This window comes from Lissotriton helveticus, chromosome 6, assembly GCF_964261635.1.
Source record: "Lissotriton helveticus chromosome 6, aLisHel1.1, whole genome shotgun sequence".
Classification (NCBI taxonomy): domain Eukaryota; kingdom Metazoa; phylum Chordata; class Amphibia; order Caudata; family Salamandridae; genus Lissotriton; species Lissotriton helveticus.
Genome location: NC_136067.1, coordinates 1,062,473,223 through 1,062,488,420, shown reverse-complemented (window position 1 = coordinate 1,062,488,420; position 15,198 = coordinate 1,062,473,223). Strand labels below are relative to the sequence as shown.

Sequence of the window (15,198 nt, the reverse complement as noted above, 5' to 3'; positions counted from 1 at the left end):
TGGATTATAAATTGATTTGCACTTGATTACAAATGGCCTCAAAGCTATGAACCGTATCAACAGGGGTAGTGCCCTCTGCCAATTTGGGCCCATTTAAGAAGGATGTTCTTATTTGCTGAATATTTTAATTCAATGAGACAATTAGTCACTGTTGGTTTAATAGTGGGACCTGAAAGGACTAGGACAATAGGGTTGTAGTCACTAAAAAGTGAGGTCATTGTGTAGGAGTCAAGAACATATAGGGCTATATGAGAAGGGAAAAAAACATGAAATTTATTAAGGAGCCTATTCCTTTGCCTGTGAATGTGGGACAGGGGGAAATTTTCCTTTAGAAAAATCAGCGATTTGATGGAGATTAAACTTCATGATGCTTTGATTCAGGGTGTCACCATACAGGGTGTGTAAAATGGGGGGCAAGTTTTTGTTGGATCATCTGAAATCCCACATTCTTCCCAATAGGGCAAGCTATGGAATTAAAGCCACCCAACCATAGAATCCCCTACCTGTCTGGGGGACTTAGAAGATATTCAGACACAAACGTATCTAACTCCTTTACCAAATTATTATGGTGATTTACTATATATTTCAAATAAAAATCGATCAAAAGAATATAAACCTGGGATTTCAAGACGTAAGATTTGAGAGCAGGATGAACTCCATAACTTCTCCGCTTTCAAGAGACAGTTCTTTAGGTAAACTTATATCCCCACACCTCCCTTAGCCCGACCTGAAGAAGATGGTGAAGTTGGTAAAAAAAAGGAATGAAATCCATCAATAAAGAAATTCACCTGAGATCAAGTGTCGACAGCAAACCACATCGACATCTTTAATAATTTCTAGTCAGTCATGATTACTCAATTTATTTTTTATGCCGGCAATCCTGTGAAGAGGGTGCAGAACCAGGAGGACCCTCACGAGGGAAAGATGGTTTTGGTATCTCACCCAGTCAATCGACCTCCGACAGCACCTCCGACAGCACTTCCGGAACAGCAAAACAGCTTGGATGGAGAAAAAATAGAGTGGGTGTAGCACTTCCATTAGGAAGTCAATGTGGGAACTAGCTCACTATTTACAATAATTCCATTAAAATACAGCACCACAAGGTAATTTCCAGTCCTTAGCCTCCAGCAGACTGTAGTGTGTGCTCCTAACACCAGCTATAATAACCGGAGTCACCATTATTGTTCACCGGACCTTCAAGTTTGGGTGGTGGGTTACTGGGGCGGGGGAATTTCATTTTTGTCTTAGGTGTAACTAAGCTGGTGACGCTTCAGCTCAATAAGTAGTCCAGTGTGGGACAGGAAGAGAGTTTGGTCTAGAGTCGCAGTATCAATAGCCAGCGTCTAAGCTCCTTTTCTGGAGAAGTTTCCAGAGCTAACTTGAACCAAGAAATATGGGATACTGGTCATATGGCCATATAATAGTGTATTCTAGCAGCTAACGATGAAGAGATAGATTTAGGGTTGTATCTCTGCCCCAGACTATGCTTCCATCTTCTAGTTTGCTTTTGTTTATCTGATCTGCATGTCTCTAGTTTCTACCTACCTGTTGATCAAATTAATTTTTAAACTTGTTTTGGATTACCAGTTGATCAAATTAGTTGTCTTTTTAAAAGATAAAGCACTGACTGGGAATTGATGTTATTGTTGACTGTCCCATCACCCAAGGAAAAGGCCTTGTACTTTGTTAGCATTTTAAGACGGTGACTATTCAAATTGATAGGAACATTATTTTGCATATATCCAGTCACCATTCAGCACCTACGCATGGGGATATGAGAAAAGCTAAGAAAAGGCACAGTAGGCATTCCTGCACGTACTTTCCAGATTTGGATCTGTCTGTAGCATACCATCTAAACCATAATTGGATATGAAAATCTGACGTGTACAAAGGAGAGGAGATTCCACTCGTCACCATTGTAAGTGCTACACAGTGCTATACAAATGCAACTACAACACAAGAGCATATGATCACTATTAAAAATGATCACTACGATAATCCTGTTCTTCACAGAATTGTTAATAAAGAGACACTGACAGGTTACTCACGATTCGCTATTGCACTGGTATGCATACCACACTAATGCCTTGTAGAGAAGACTTCTTGCCGTTTCAAATAAAATCTGTGTTTGCGATGCTCTCCCCCACCCTCCTCCGCTACACTCTCGCAGATTCCTTGAAAGACATCCTGCCCCCGGTGTTTTGACAGTGTGTACAAATGGTGTCGGCCAACACTGTCTCCCACAGCACAGATTGATCATTTAAACACACACTAAGCAAGCACGTCAGCGCATTCCGAGGAGCTGCACCTGCCCCACTCACGTTGATATATCTCTAGCGATATTTTATTTCGTGTTAATGCAGTGGAAGGAAAAGTGGGACAATAACAGGGTATTTATTGAAATGTCACTACTGAACTTGCATTAACACGCTTATTACGACAGTGCACACGCCAAATGTAAGGTTATTACCAAAGTACAAGTAATATTAGGAAAAACAAATCACTTTTTACTGTCCATAGATTCGTGTAACTTTTCTAGTTGTCGCATATCTCTTAAGTGCGAGTATACCAATATACCATGCTGCAGAAATGTAACCCCTTCCAATCTTGTTTTTCATATCTCTCTCTCTCTCTCTCTCTCTCTCTCTCTCTCTCTCTCTCTATATATATATATATATATATATATATATATATATATATATATATATATATATATATATATATAGGAATGCTGACTTCTGTATTAAAAACATTAGGAAATCATAACACAACATGAATGACCACGGCAGCATCTACAGGTGTGCAGTTAATGGGATCTTTGTTTCTATACACACATGAACAACAACAGCTGAAACCAAAACAAAAAGGGCTACATCACTGCCCACACAAAATATTTTACCATACAAATAAAACATGTTTTTAGAAAAACGAGCGTAAACAAGCCGATGGGAAAAACGTCAAGTTACTGAAAAGCAGTTCATTGGTGTTTATTCGCTGCTGAAAGCATCGCCTCTCCAAGGAAAAGCTGCGCCTGCACGTTCACCGACGCCGTTGTAAATAGGCTGCCACCAATGTGTTTTCCTGGCAGTTTACCACAAATCATCTCTTGCCACCCTGTCCCATTCAGAGATTTAAGGGGGGGCCGAGGGGGGGAACAGGACAGTGAATGGCAAAAGCAAGCCATGCTGGCTTATAAACATTCAACGCCACACCCCATTTGGGTAAATAAACCAGGTTTCACATAGAAAATTTTACATGGGTCGTTTCCTTGTTGTTTATAGGGCAGTGTTCACGGTATTTTTGTGGTAACCATGGAAACACCACGGGAGCCCAAGCTGCACGAGACACACGGCGGTGAAACCTGTAATGAGAACATTCTAGTTTCTTTCAGGCACTCCGACGTAAAGCAATAACACATTAAAGAAATAAGCAAAGTGATAAAGGTACAATTTCCCGCCTTAACTCGCCTCCCCTCCCCCCTTCACGACACACACGCTTTAGATGTGACAGAAGTTCCCCCAGGTCTGGGTTTATGCACAAACAGGGGTAAGCAAGCTTCTGTCAGCAAAAGCCTGCTCGGGATGACAGCTACCAACGACCCATCGCAACAACAAGTAAAGATCCGTTGAACCGAGCACGTTAACAAGACGGAAACTTCTGTCGAAGGATGCTACGTACCTTGTGCCTGCCAGTCAGACCTTGACATGTGTACTTAAGATTGAATGGGAGAAAGGGCGGCTCAGCCGCTGAAACTGCAACTACTTTGTGAGCTGTAAATCAGCCAGCGCTGAAGCGAAAGCCTGGCTCCACCCTCTGGGGTGGGCTCAGAAAAAAAAGAGGTTCTCGCCCGGCGTCTCCCCACCACTGCATGTCACTTCCTTCCAAAGCTGTGATTAACTGAAGGGGAGGGTGGGTGGAACCGCCTGCTGATGTAACGCATGCCACTCGGTCACCCCTCCCCAGTTACAGTAAGGCGTGGAACAAATGTAAACCGCTTTTATTTAATTTCTGCGAACTAGTAAGACTGCCTGGAGCCTACCACGCTTTTGTGACTAGTATGTTTTATAGTTGTTGTTTTTTCTGCTATTTTGCCGCCGTCGCCTGGTTCGAGCTCTTGGCAGAAAGAACACACGCTCGCTTTCTCATCACCGTGGCGAGATTATGCAGTCTCTCGGTTTCTTCCTTCCAGGAAAATATTGCGAAATCTGATTTCCCTAATGGTATTAATTACTAAGAGGCACCGTTTTATTAGAGTCTCTGCGTGTTGACTCGGGAGAGGTGTATTTTCAGAGACGGCTTAAAAGCAAACCCTTAATGAAGTATACCAACTTAAACTTTACATTTGAATAGAAATATATGGAAGCGGTCTCATAAGGGAAAAGACGCACTCTGCATAAATCGCCGTTAAATAGCCACACAACTTTTAACCTCTAGATCCGCGGTGTTAAACAAGCATTGACAAAGCGAGTAGGTATGGGGTTTACAAAGGGAAGGACAAACATAGTTTATCTGAAGAAAGCCTTCCAATATAGAAAAATCTACTTTACATGACTATGGAAGTGTCTTCCCAGTGTGTTCTTGTGGTTTGAGAGTCTGCCATTTATTGCAGTATTATCTTTCTTCCTGTGTTTGGTACTCGTGTGTAACATGCACCCGTCACTTTCTCGTGTAACACACTGTTTTCTACCTCTTACATTTGTTTATTTTCGATACCTGCACAAGTGCCACCATGGCCTACGTAATGTTTGTTCTTGTGCTTGAGTGTCCTCCTTATATTGCAGTATTATATCTCTATGTTTACTTTGTACGCTTTTGTAACCTGCACAGGTCACTTTTTCCTCCTGTAATGCACCGTTTGCTACCTCTTTTATTTTGTTGGTTCACGATTGTCACTTTTGTAATGCACCGTTTGCTACCTCTTGTACTTTGTTGGCTCACGATTGTCTTTTTGCTTCATTTAATGTAACGTTAGCTTTTGTATTTTGTTCACTTGTAATGTTCTCATGTATCAGTTCTGTTCCTATTGTGAAGCGCTCTGACACCTTCGGGTAAAGTCCGCGCTATATAAAAACGCACAAATAAATAAATAAATAGTTGCACGGAGATCTTACACAGATGCAAGAGCACACACAAAGCGAATCATGCAGATCGGCACACATACCCAGATAACATTACAGGTGCACAGGATAATTTACACCACTATGTTGCAAAATGATTAGTTGGTTGTGAGTGCTTTACAAAGAAAGGAACCCAGTGATTGTATGCTTGGTGCAACAAACGCTATCATCTGCAGGCCACAGAAAAAAATAATGGCCACAAATAAAAATGACTCTTGGCAAAGTCAATAGCTTGAACCTGGTAATTCGGCAAATAAACACTATGGGGCAGATTTACAAGAAGTTACGCATATCTGCATATTAGCAGAGATGTGTCAGTTAAGTTGCATCACGCAAAAAATGCAACACCATGGATGCGTCGCATTTACAATGCGGTGCACCGTGGCGCAAGGATTGACAGATGGGTGACGCATCTGTTGGCGTAAAGGCAACGTATTGCTGGAGACGTGTCGCAAGCACGACACAACTCCAGCAGTGCTCACGGATGCCTATTATGCTGAGTCACTACTTATACCTGCTTCAAGCAGGTGTAAGGTTTTGATGCAGTGGCGTCGGAGGTGTCACTTTTACGAGGCTTTTTTACTTTGGAACACTCACCCTGCATACATTATACCTGACGCAGGTATAATGTAGCGCAGGGCTTTACAACATGACGCATCTTCCTAGGTGCGTCACTTTATAAATGTGTCACAACGTGAGGCATTGTTTATGATGCCGCTGCATCACAAAAGTGATGCAACAGCGGCGTAACAGTGTCACAAGGGGCTTGTAAATCTTCCCCTAGGTTTTTTTTCGGGTGGAGGGGGTCACTTTGGAGCTGGAACCGTGCTTTTTGGTGGGGGTGGCTGGCCAGGGACGACAGGGGCAATTGGCTTGTAGGTCTTGGGTCTGCTAGGTTCAAGACTTGCGACTCCCAGGGCCAAGGTCCTATTTTGGCAGGTGGCCCACAGGTTTGCCAGTATTAAAAGTGTAGTGAGCCACCTGGCTCGCTGAGATGACCTCTGACATCACTCTGGCAAACCCCCTCCCCCTGGGGGTATGTGTGCAGCCAAAGAGTATAAATAATGGGGACTGGGACTGCTTAAGGTCCGTCCTAAAACTTACAACATCCTGTGTGTGTGTGACAGTCAGTCAAATAAGCTTTATTCGATTTAAAATAAATTGTACAAGCACATGGTACACACATTTGTCATAAAAACATGTTAAAAATACTTAAAAAGAAAAATGACAGAGTACATCACAGAAAGAAATAGCACTCCCATTGGTTCATACAACTTTAGGTATCTTTAATAAATCAGCAATATTTTAAAAAAAGTAAACCGGCCATACAGAATACATTGACCCTCCCTTATCCATATTTCTTTCCTAATGCAATAGCTCCTCAGATAAAATTTAAAACTGCGCAACAAGTGTCCATTGCGTCCAAAGAGGGGAGAAGCCTATGACCTTCTGTAAAAGAACAGGGCCGGAAAGTCTTCAGTAATGGGAGTAAAAACACGGCTCTTACAGACTTATAGGCAAAAGGGAGTAAACTACAAAGAGCTCTGTTTTGTCTCTTTATCACATGGACATGGACAAAGATTATTAGACTAACTACATTGCTGTGGAAAAGCCACCAAACAGTGCACCAGAGACAAACAAAATCTAGTCAAATAAAACCTAAATTGCGAAATCCTAAAGTAAACCGGATAAAAACGAGGTTGATTAGTCTCAACATTTACATCTAAATCACTCACTGATTTCTGCCGATTCAATACCTGCAAGTGAAATAGATTAGCTCTATTTACAAAAGCGGTTCTAATGACAGTTTTTTCTTCATGGGGTGTATTTGTGGGATTATTTAAAAATTCCATTAAACCCACATCCTGGAATGTACACGTAAGATAATTAAACCATGAAATGGTTTCAACAGTGGTGACAGAAAGGCAATCCAGTATGTTAGATCTAGTACATTCCAGTTCTGGTGTACACCAAATCTTGTCTAACAACAAGGAGCTCAGAGGGGAAATAGGGTCATCAGTCGCACTCCACTCAACGTCTAATTTCCACAAAAAACGACCTAGACCCAAAGGCACTAACTACTTTCTAAACTTAATGGTGTACCATATGTCGCAAAACATTACAACTAACCTCCCCTCTTTCAATTGATGGGGTAGGAGATACATCCACATTGTGCCATATTTAAAAACTTGCCCTGTCCCTTTTGTAAAACAACAGCTGTGAGACAACGAACAACACACACCCAAGTGTCAAGCTCAGACAAAGGGAAAAAAAAAAGGAAAAAAAAAAAAAGTGTGTGTGAGCGAGATGGCACCTCACAGGCGCACCACCGACGGGAACCTGGCAGGTACTCACCAGGATTGCCCTGATCTCATCATTGGCGCCATCAAGCTCGAAAGCAATTGTGTCCAATAAACAAACAAAGAATGTGTTTGTGAATACGTGCAGTGTAAATAGACAACAAATAACAAATGTGAAGTCAAAACAACATAAATACCACAAACAACACGGATAACAAATTATGGGCCAGATGTAGGTAATTCTATTTTACTGACTCATAAATACCGAATTTTACCGATTCGGTATTTATGAATCGGTAAAATAGAAGGAGGGAGAATTAGGTAAAATCGGTAATTGAATTACCGAATCTGTAAAAATCGGTATTTACCGAATCGGTAAATACAGATTCGGTAATGCCCATTGATTCCTATTGGCATTGAAGCCCATAGGAATCAATGGGCATTACCGAATCGGTATTTACCGATTTGGTAAATACCGATTCCAGCAAGGGTGCAGGGGGTGTCACTTTGACACCCTCTAGCACCCCAAATACAGGCATGTGTGCCATGTGGCACACAGACATGCCCTAAGGGCATGTCTGTCTGTCACATGGCATTTGTGTGCATGCACACAAGTGCATGCACACCTGGATTCGGTATTTTACCACCCAATTGGATTGGGTGGTAAAATACCAAATCTGAACGGCCTTTGGGACTCAGAAGAGTCCCACCTACATCCCGAAGTTACAGAATCGGTAAAAATACCGATTCGGTATTTTACAGATTCTGTAAATTTACAGAATCGGTAAAATTGCCCCCCTACATGCCAATTCTTAAATACCGGTCGGTAGCGGCCGAAATCGGCCGTTACCGACTGGTATTTCGGCTCCTACATCTGGCCCTGTATTCTTTCTCCTTAGTGTTGGTTGTGGAATCTTAAAAAAGTGAGTGTGGTTACTACTTACTCCAAATCTTAACAATAATAACAAAACAATGGTTTGAGGGTCTGAGGGAACGTTTAAAGACCAGTGCATGGATAAATTCCCCAAACCTCTGAAAACGGCTCAGTTGTGGGTCGAGGTACCAACGGAAAGAGCGGTATCTCATTTCCTGAGCAGTAGCCAGGGGAGGCGAGGCAGTTTTCTCGTGCATTATAGGTGTCATCATTTCACCATAATTCACTGAGAACCTAGACGTCAGGTCGGTAGGTTGTAACTGGTCCAACCTAATGTTTAGGATTGTTTATATTCACATTTCGCACACGCAGTAGCATAATTATATAGATCTTAAGGAAGGCCAAGATTACACCCAATCAAAATGGCTTAAACATGCAGACCTTGATTTTGGACTTATGCAGTTATTATTTCAAAACCTGCATTTGCACTGTGTTTAATTTGGTGACCAATAGATTATGAATAAAGCTTTTTCTCTATTGACAAACAATTTTAGCGAGCACATCACTGTTCACATTCCTTGCACTGCGACCAACACTCTCAGAAATGTTCACATCTGTTGGATTGTAGCAAATCCTAGCTATATCCATTATAAAAACATCCCTGAGCTCCTCCCTCTTAGAGAGGGGGTCGTAGCCCTTGGTTGCACTAGGTTGCAACTAAGAGGAGATCCCAGATGATTAACCATGTCACCACGGTGAGTGATGGGATCCAGTCCTTTTAAAAGGGATTCTCACAGTTTACACCACTAGGTCTTTTCTTGTGCCAGTAGCTTGAGAGCCTTTTTCTTCAGGCTCATAGAACCATGGATATTTTGTTGTTGTTTAAGTTGTATTCCAAATCTTAGACCATAGCAATAGGGGAGCAAGACCAACTCGGGCCTCCATTAACTCCAGACCTAGTTTGAAGTGGCAGAGAATTGTTGACACACTTTTGGGCACCTTCAGAAGTCTTCTGGTAAAGTTATTCTCTATCACCTGGAGCGTAAAACAGTTACTGTATCCCCAGACTCCTGCCCCATAAGAGGCGATCAATCAGAAGACACTTCGCTCTATAAAGAGTCAGCAACTCTTTCACTGGCTTCTGACCCAATTGGGTTGCAAATCAAAAAAGTGCCTCCACTACTCTCGAGGTTTGCAGAGCTTTTAGGGTAAGTAAGAAATCCAAAGTAAGCTGAGAGTTAAAAACAATTCCCAAATAGGAAAATCTATCAACTTTCTCAATCTCATTGCCCTGGACCACACACACAATGGACTTTCTTGTTTTGGGGCCACACGCCAAAAAAACAAATTTTGATTATTCACTTTAAGATCCAGGGAAGCCCTCAAATCTACAAAAGCATCCAAAGTTTCCTGCAAACTATTTACTGTCCTTGCAATGAGGACAGCATCGTCTGCATATACTAAGGATGCAATAAAATCCTTACTGTTAGATCTTGGGGTCTCTAGTTGGCAATGGCTATCACCTTTGTCCAAATAGGGACCCTTAATTCTAAGGCAGGATAAGGGAATTACACTCCTTAATAACCCCTGCTCACCCCCTTGGTAGCTTGGCACCAGCAGACAGACTTATCTCAGAGGCAGTGTGTTTACGCATTTGTGAATATACACGGTAATACAGTGATAACTCTACAGATGGACACAACAAAAGTTTTTATAAAAATAAGTATTCTTTATATAGACTTAAACACAAGACCACAAACAAAAAAAATCCACAATACTACACTTAAGGTTACTTAAAAGATGATTAGAGTCTCTTAGTTTAAGTTGATGGTAAATGCGACAAAGTTCTCAACAAAGTTCCTGGATGCGTAACGCAAAGTGAACAAAAGGCTTGCAAAAGGGGAGATGCGTCGGTTCCGTGACCCGGGGGAATGGTTGCGTCCTTCCTCAATGCTTGCGCAGAGTAGGGGACTCGTCGTGAGCTTTACCGGTGCGGAGGTGATGCGTAGATTCTCAGCCTGCGGGCCCAGTGCGGTGCGCAAGATGGCGCCTTGATGTGATGCGACGATCCGGTTGCGATGCGAGAAAATGGCGCCCTTGATGCGGCAATGTGATGATGAAGCGACGACGCCCTGGCAGCCTTGCGACGACTCTGTACTTTGGAGCCGCGACAGGCTCTGCGACCAGCTTCTCCGGTGATGAGATGGCGACTCTCTCGATGGCGTCACACTCCTCCAGTGATGCGAAAGCAGGCAGCTTCAAAGAACACACACTTCCAGGGAGATATGACGATGGCTCGCTTCTCCGGCGTTGCAATGATCTCAGCTGCGGCGACACGCTTCCTCTCGATGTGTCGCGCTTCCAGCTCCCAGCGGCACGCAAGTGACTGGAGTCAGAATTCCCAGCAAGGAAATTCAGGAGGGAGCTGGAGGTGAAGTCTTTTGTCCCTGAGACTTCAGCAGGAGGCAAGCACAGTTCAAGCCCATGGAGATTATTCTGTAGATGAAAGTCCTTACAAAGTTCCTTCTCCTTTCCCTTGGCAATAAAGCAACCACTGCAGGCCAACCCATCAAACAGCACACTGGCAGAGGGGCAGTCCAAACTCCTGCAGCTTCCTTGGTTCTTCTCCTTGGCAGAAAGGTTTCTTGTTCCAGAAGTGATCTAATTTCTTGGGATCAGGGTCCTAATATTTATACCCCAAAATCCTCTGTTCTCTGAAGGCAGAGAGGCCTCTGCCTAGTCCAAACCAGTTCCTGAGCACTTTGTTTACACGACTCTCTTCTTCCGTTCATTATGCAGGGCAGAGACATCAGCCTCCCCACAGGAGGTGGAGCCAGCACAGGGGAGGGAAGATACAGCTTTGGAGTACTCTGTTGACATGATTCCTCCTCTCCTTTCACAGTGCAGGGCAGAGACATCAGACAAGCCACAGGGGGTGGAGCCAGCATTGTAGAGGGAAGGCCCAGCCATATTCAGGTTCCAGGTGTAACTCCTCCCTCCCATCTAGATGCAGATCTCTCTATTCACCACTGGGCTGCCCAAACCTGTCTCCTGGAATTCCTCAGCCCTGTCACACACAAACCCAGACAAGGAATACACAACCCAGCAGAGGCAGGCTCAAATGGTTAGGCAAGCAAATACCTGCTTTCTAAAATTGGTATTTGCAAACACAGAATATTAAAATAAACTTTACTAAAAGATGTACTTTATTATTCTGAGTTCCGACATACTAAGGGGCCTATTAGGATGGCGGACGGAAATGTGTCCCGTCCGCCATGGTCGCGGCAAAATCACTCCCGACCGCACCGCGGAGAATCCGCAGTTGCGATTAGGATATTTATGGCAAGAAACTCCGACCGCGGCGGACGGATCATAACAAACACCTTCCGCGGCGGACGGAGCACACCAAAGACCGCCGTAAGCGGACGGTTCCAAGGAAACACCCTCCGCCGCGGACGAACATGACCGCGGGAACAGGCCCAACCGCCGCCATACCTGCGGAGGGTCCGGCTGCGCGATTAGGATAACGCCACCATTTTGCAACGGAACTCACCACCGTCCTCGACCGCAGCGGAAACAATGCATCGCCAAACGGACCATGACTGCGGAAGGACCACACAAACACCATCCCTGCCGTCAAACCGATTACAAAATGGCAGACGGAAGTAAATAGAAAACACACTAAACAGGACACCCAACCACCTGAAATACCCACCCCCAGCAACTACACGCCCCAATGACACCCCCCAAGTTTAAAGTATAAAATGAATCCCTCCCACTACCACAGTCCTTGCATCACAGCATAGCTGCAAGCAAGAGCCACAAAACCACTAACGGCAGACACACCCAAACACACATACAACCTGCACACAAACACACCCACCACACAAACACCCACAACACCATCCCTACACACCACACACCTGCACACCCCACCCCACCCCACCCCACCAACACCTTGCACATCACACACCATGGCACCTAAGAAAAATCCCAAGTTCACAGACAGTGAGTTGAAGGTCATGGTGGATGAAATCATCCGTGTCGAACCACATCTTTTTGGCACCCTAGTCCAGCAGACCACCTTGGCAACCAAAAACAACATGTGGGACAGGATAGTGACCAGGGTGAATTCGTTAGGGAGCGTGCCACGCACCAAACACGAGATCCAGAGGCGGTGGCACGACCTCAAGGCAAGGGTGAAAGGCATCAGGGCGAAGAACCACCTGCGGGCACACCACACTGGCGGCGGCACTCCCCCGGAGCCCATACCATTTGCAGAATGGGAGGAGAAGGTGCTGGGCATACTGCACCCTGAGAGCCTGGAAGCAATCGAGGAGGGACTAGAGGCTGGTAAGTACAAACCAATGACCACTATCACACTGCCATGGTCTGCCTTGCACAACTGCCAACACACATCTCCCTGGCTCCAATCCATGCATGTGTGCCACATAGTCACCCAAATGTGAAGTCCTGGGCTCAAATGCACCCACCATGACCAAACACAAATGTTGCCTCCTACGTTCCCAGCCTTGCATGTTGTCAAAGCAGCCAGCACCACAACTCCCAACAGGCCCCCATGTCTACAGGGAGGGTGGTGGTGGGTGGGGTGTGTGAGAGAGGTGGGTGGGGTGTGTTAGTGACCAGCACTACAACTCCCAACAGGCCCCCATGTCTACAGGGAGGGTGGTGGTGGGTGGGGGGTGTGAGAGACCAGCACTACAACTCCCAACCGGCCCCCATGTCTACAGGGAGGGTGGTGGTGGTGGGTGGGGTGTGTCAGAGAGGTGGATGGGGTGTGTGAGAGAGGTGGGTGGGGTGTGTTACAGACCAGCACTACAACTCCCAACACGCCCCCATGTCTACAGGGAGGGTGGTGGTGGGTGGGGTGTGTGAGAGACCAGCACTACAACTTCCAACAGGCCCCCATGTCTACAGGGAGGGGGTGTGTGAGAGACCAGCACTACAACTCCCAACAGGCCCCCATGTCTAAGGGAGGGTGGTGGTGGGTGGTGTGTGTGAGAGAGGTGGGTGGGATGTGTGAGAGAGGTGGGTGGGGTGTGTTACAGACCAGCACTACAACTCCCAATAGGCCCCCATGTCTACAGGGAGGGTGGTGGTGGGTGGGGTGTGTGAGAGACCAGCACAACAGCTTCCAACAGTCCCCCATGTCTACAGGGAGGGTGGTGGTGGGTGGGGTGTGTGAGAGAGGTGGGTGGGGTGTGTGAGAGAGGTGAGTGGGGGGTGTCAGAGAGGTGGGTGGGGTGTGTTAGAGACCAGCACCCATGTCTCACCCCAGAGCAAGATTGAGTCCGCCCACCATTTGGTGACCAGTGCATCTTCTCCTGCAAACTGACAGTTAGATAGACATCTTCTCAGGGGGAACATCCAATAGCAGGACAGGACCACACATATCCAAGTATTGCCGTCCCAACTCCACGCCACCATATTACCCTGTACTGTCAACCACAACACCATGATGACAACAACAACCATGTCCTGATTCCATAGTGATTTGTAATGTTGCTACAAAAAACTGGTTAAATAACAATTGCGCTGACCTCAAATTTACACTCTCGCATTACAAAGCACAGATTGCATTCCTGGACCTTACAATCTATCACAAAGATGGTGAATTACTCACACGTCTCTTCAGAAAACCTACTGAGCGAAATACGCTCCTAAGTTATGACAGTAATCACCCTAGGGCACTAAAAGACTCTTTGCCATATTCCCAATTCCTACGGATAAGGCGAAACTGTTCGTGTAAATCCGATTACTTTAGGGAGGCTAACATTCTATCCAACAAGCTCAAGCAACGTGGATATCCAAAGAGGTTAGTTAAAACTGCATCCAAAAGGGCATGGTATTGCCCGAGGGAGGTACTATTGACACCAAAAGTACGTGACAAATCAGAAAGGATAGCATGTGTGACTAGCTTCTCGCCTGTATCAAATAAAATCAGGAAGTCTATCCTTAAACATTGGCCCACGATCAATGCAGGTCCCATTAACCTAGAAAGACCCCTCTTTGCCTTTCGCAAAAGTAAGAATCATAAGGACCTTCTGGTTAGAGCAGCATTACCTGCCCCTGCATCAAGGTCCACTATTGAATCGAATTGGAATCTTCCCCCACTGTTAGGACATGTGAAGTGTGGTGGTTGTAATGTCTGTGGCTATACAATTGAGACATGCAACCTCAGCCATAATGGTGTTAATGTTGAACTGAAATCTTTCTCTAATTGTAATTCCAATAATGTTGTCTATGCGATACTGTGCCCCTGCCAGAAAATGTATGTGGAACAGACCACTCAAAAAGCAAAGACCCGCATTTGTCAACATAGGAGTCGGATCAGGTGCAGGACCCCCAACGCACCACTGGTGGAACACTTCGTAGAAAAGAACCACACAGAGGATGATATCCAATGGACAATACTAAAGGTTGTCAAATTACCACCAAGAGGTGGCAACCTAGCTCAACTCATGAACCGTGAGGAACTGAAGAGCATCATCCAGTTTGACACTATACGGACTGGCCTCAACAGAAGTGAGGACTGGACCACACTACTGTAGCCTGATATCCATCTTGGCACCCGACCTCATGAACTTTTAATGTGCAGTTTGCTGAATATCCCTGACTTTCAGCCCTCTTAAGTATAAATGTGTGATAATTTCAGTATTTGTATTTAAGTCACGGTTTCTGCCTCACTGTCTCTGTATGTTGCCCTCTCTTTGCGCCGTTTTTATTGCACTCCTTGATTCACTTCACTAATATGTCACTTTTTACCCTTACAAGATGTCCGCCGCATTTACAAGCCGCGCCGGCAATGTCTCGCAGTCTCACGGGCACATGACATAGTTTCACCTGACACTGATGCTCTAATATGGCCGCGTAATTCCCCTCAGCT

General features: G+C 45.0%; 1 protein-coding gene across 2 annotated transcripts in view; it reads right to left on the bottom strand.

Moving 5' to 3' along the window:
• AGPAT4 (1-acylglycerol-3-phosphate O-acyltransferase 4) overlaps positions 1 to 3,908 on the bottom strand; it is a 425,215-nt gene extending 421,307 nt beyond the window's left edge. The window contains exon 1 of one of the 2 annotated variants that reach the window (XM_078646933.1): positions 3,679 to 3,908. The gene's annotated coding sequence lies outside the window, so the exon portion shown is untranslated. The remainder of the gene's footprint in view (positions 1 to 3,678) is intronic. The other variant, XM_078646932.1, reaches the window with a different exon arrangement.
• Between the last annotated feature and the right edge of the window lie 11,290 nt (positions 3,909 to 15,198).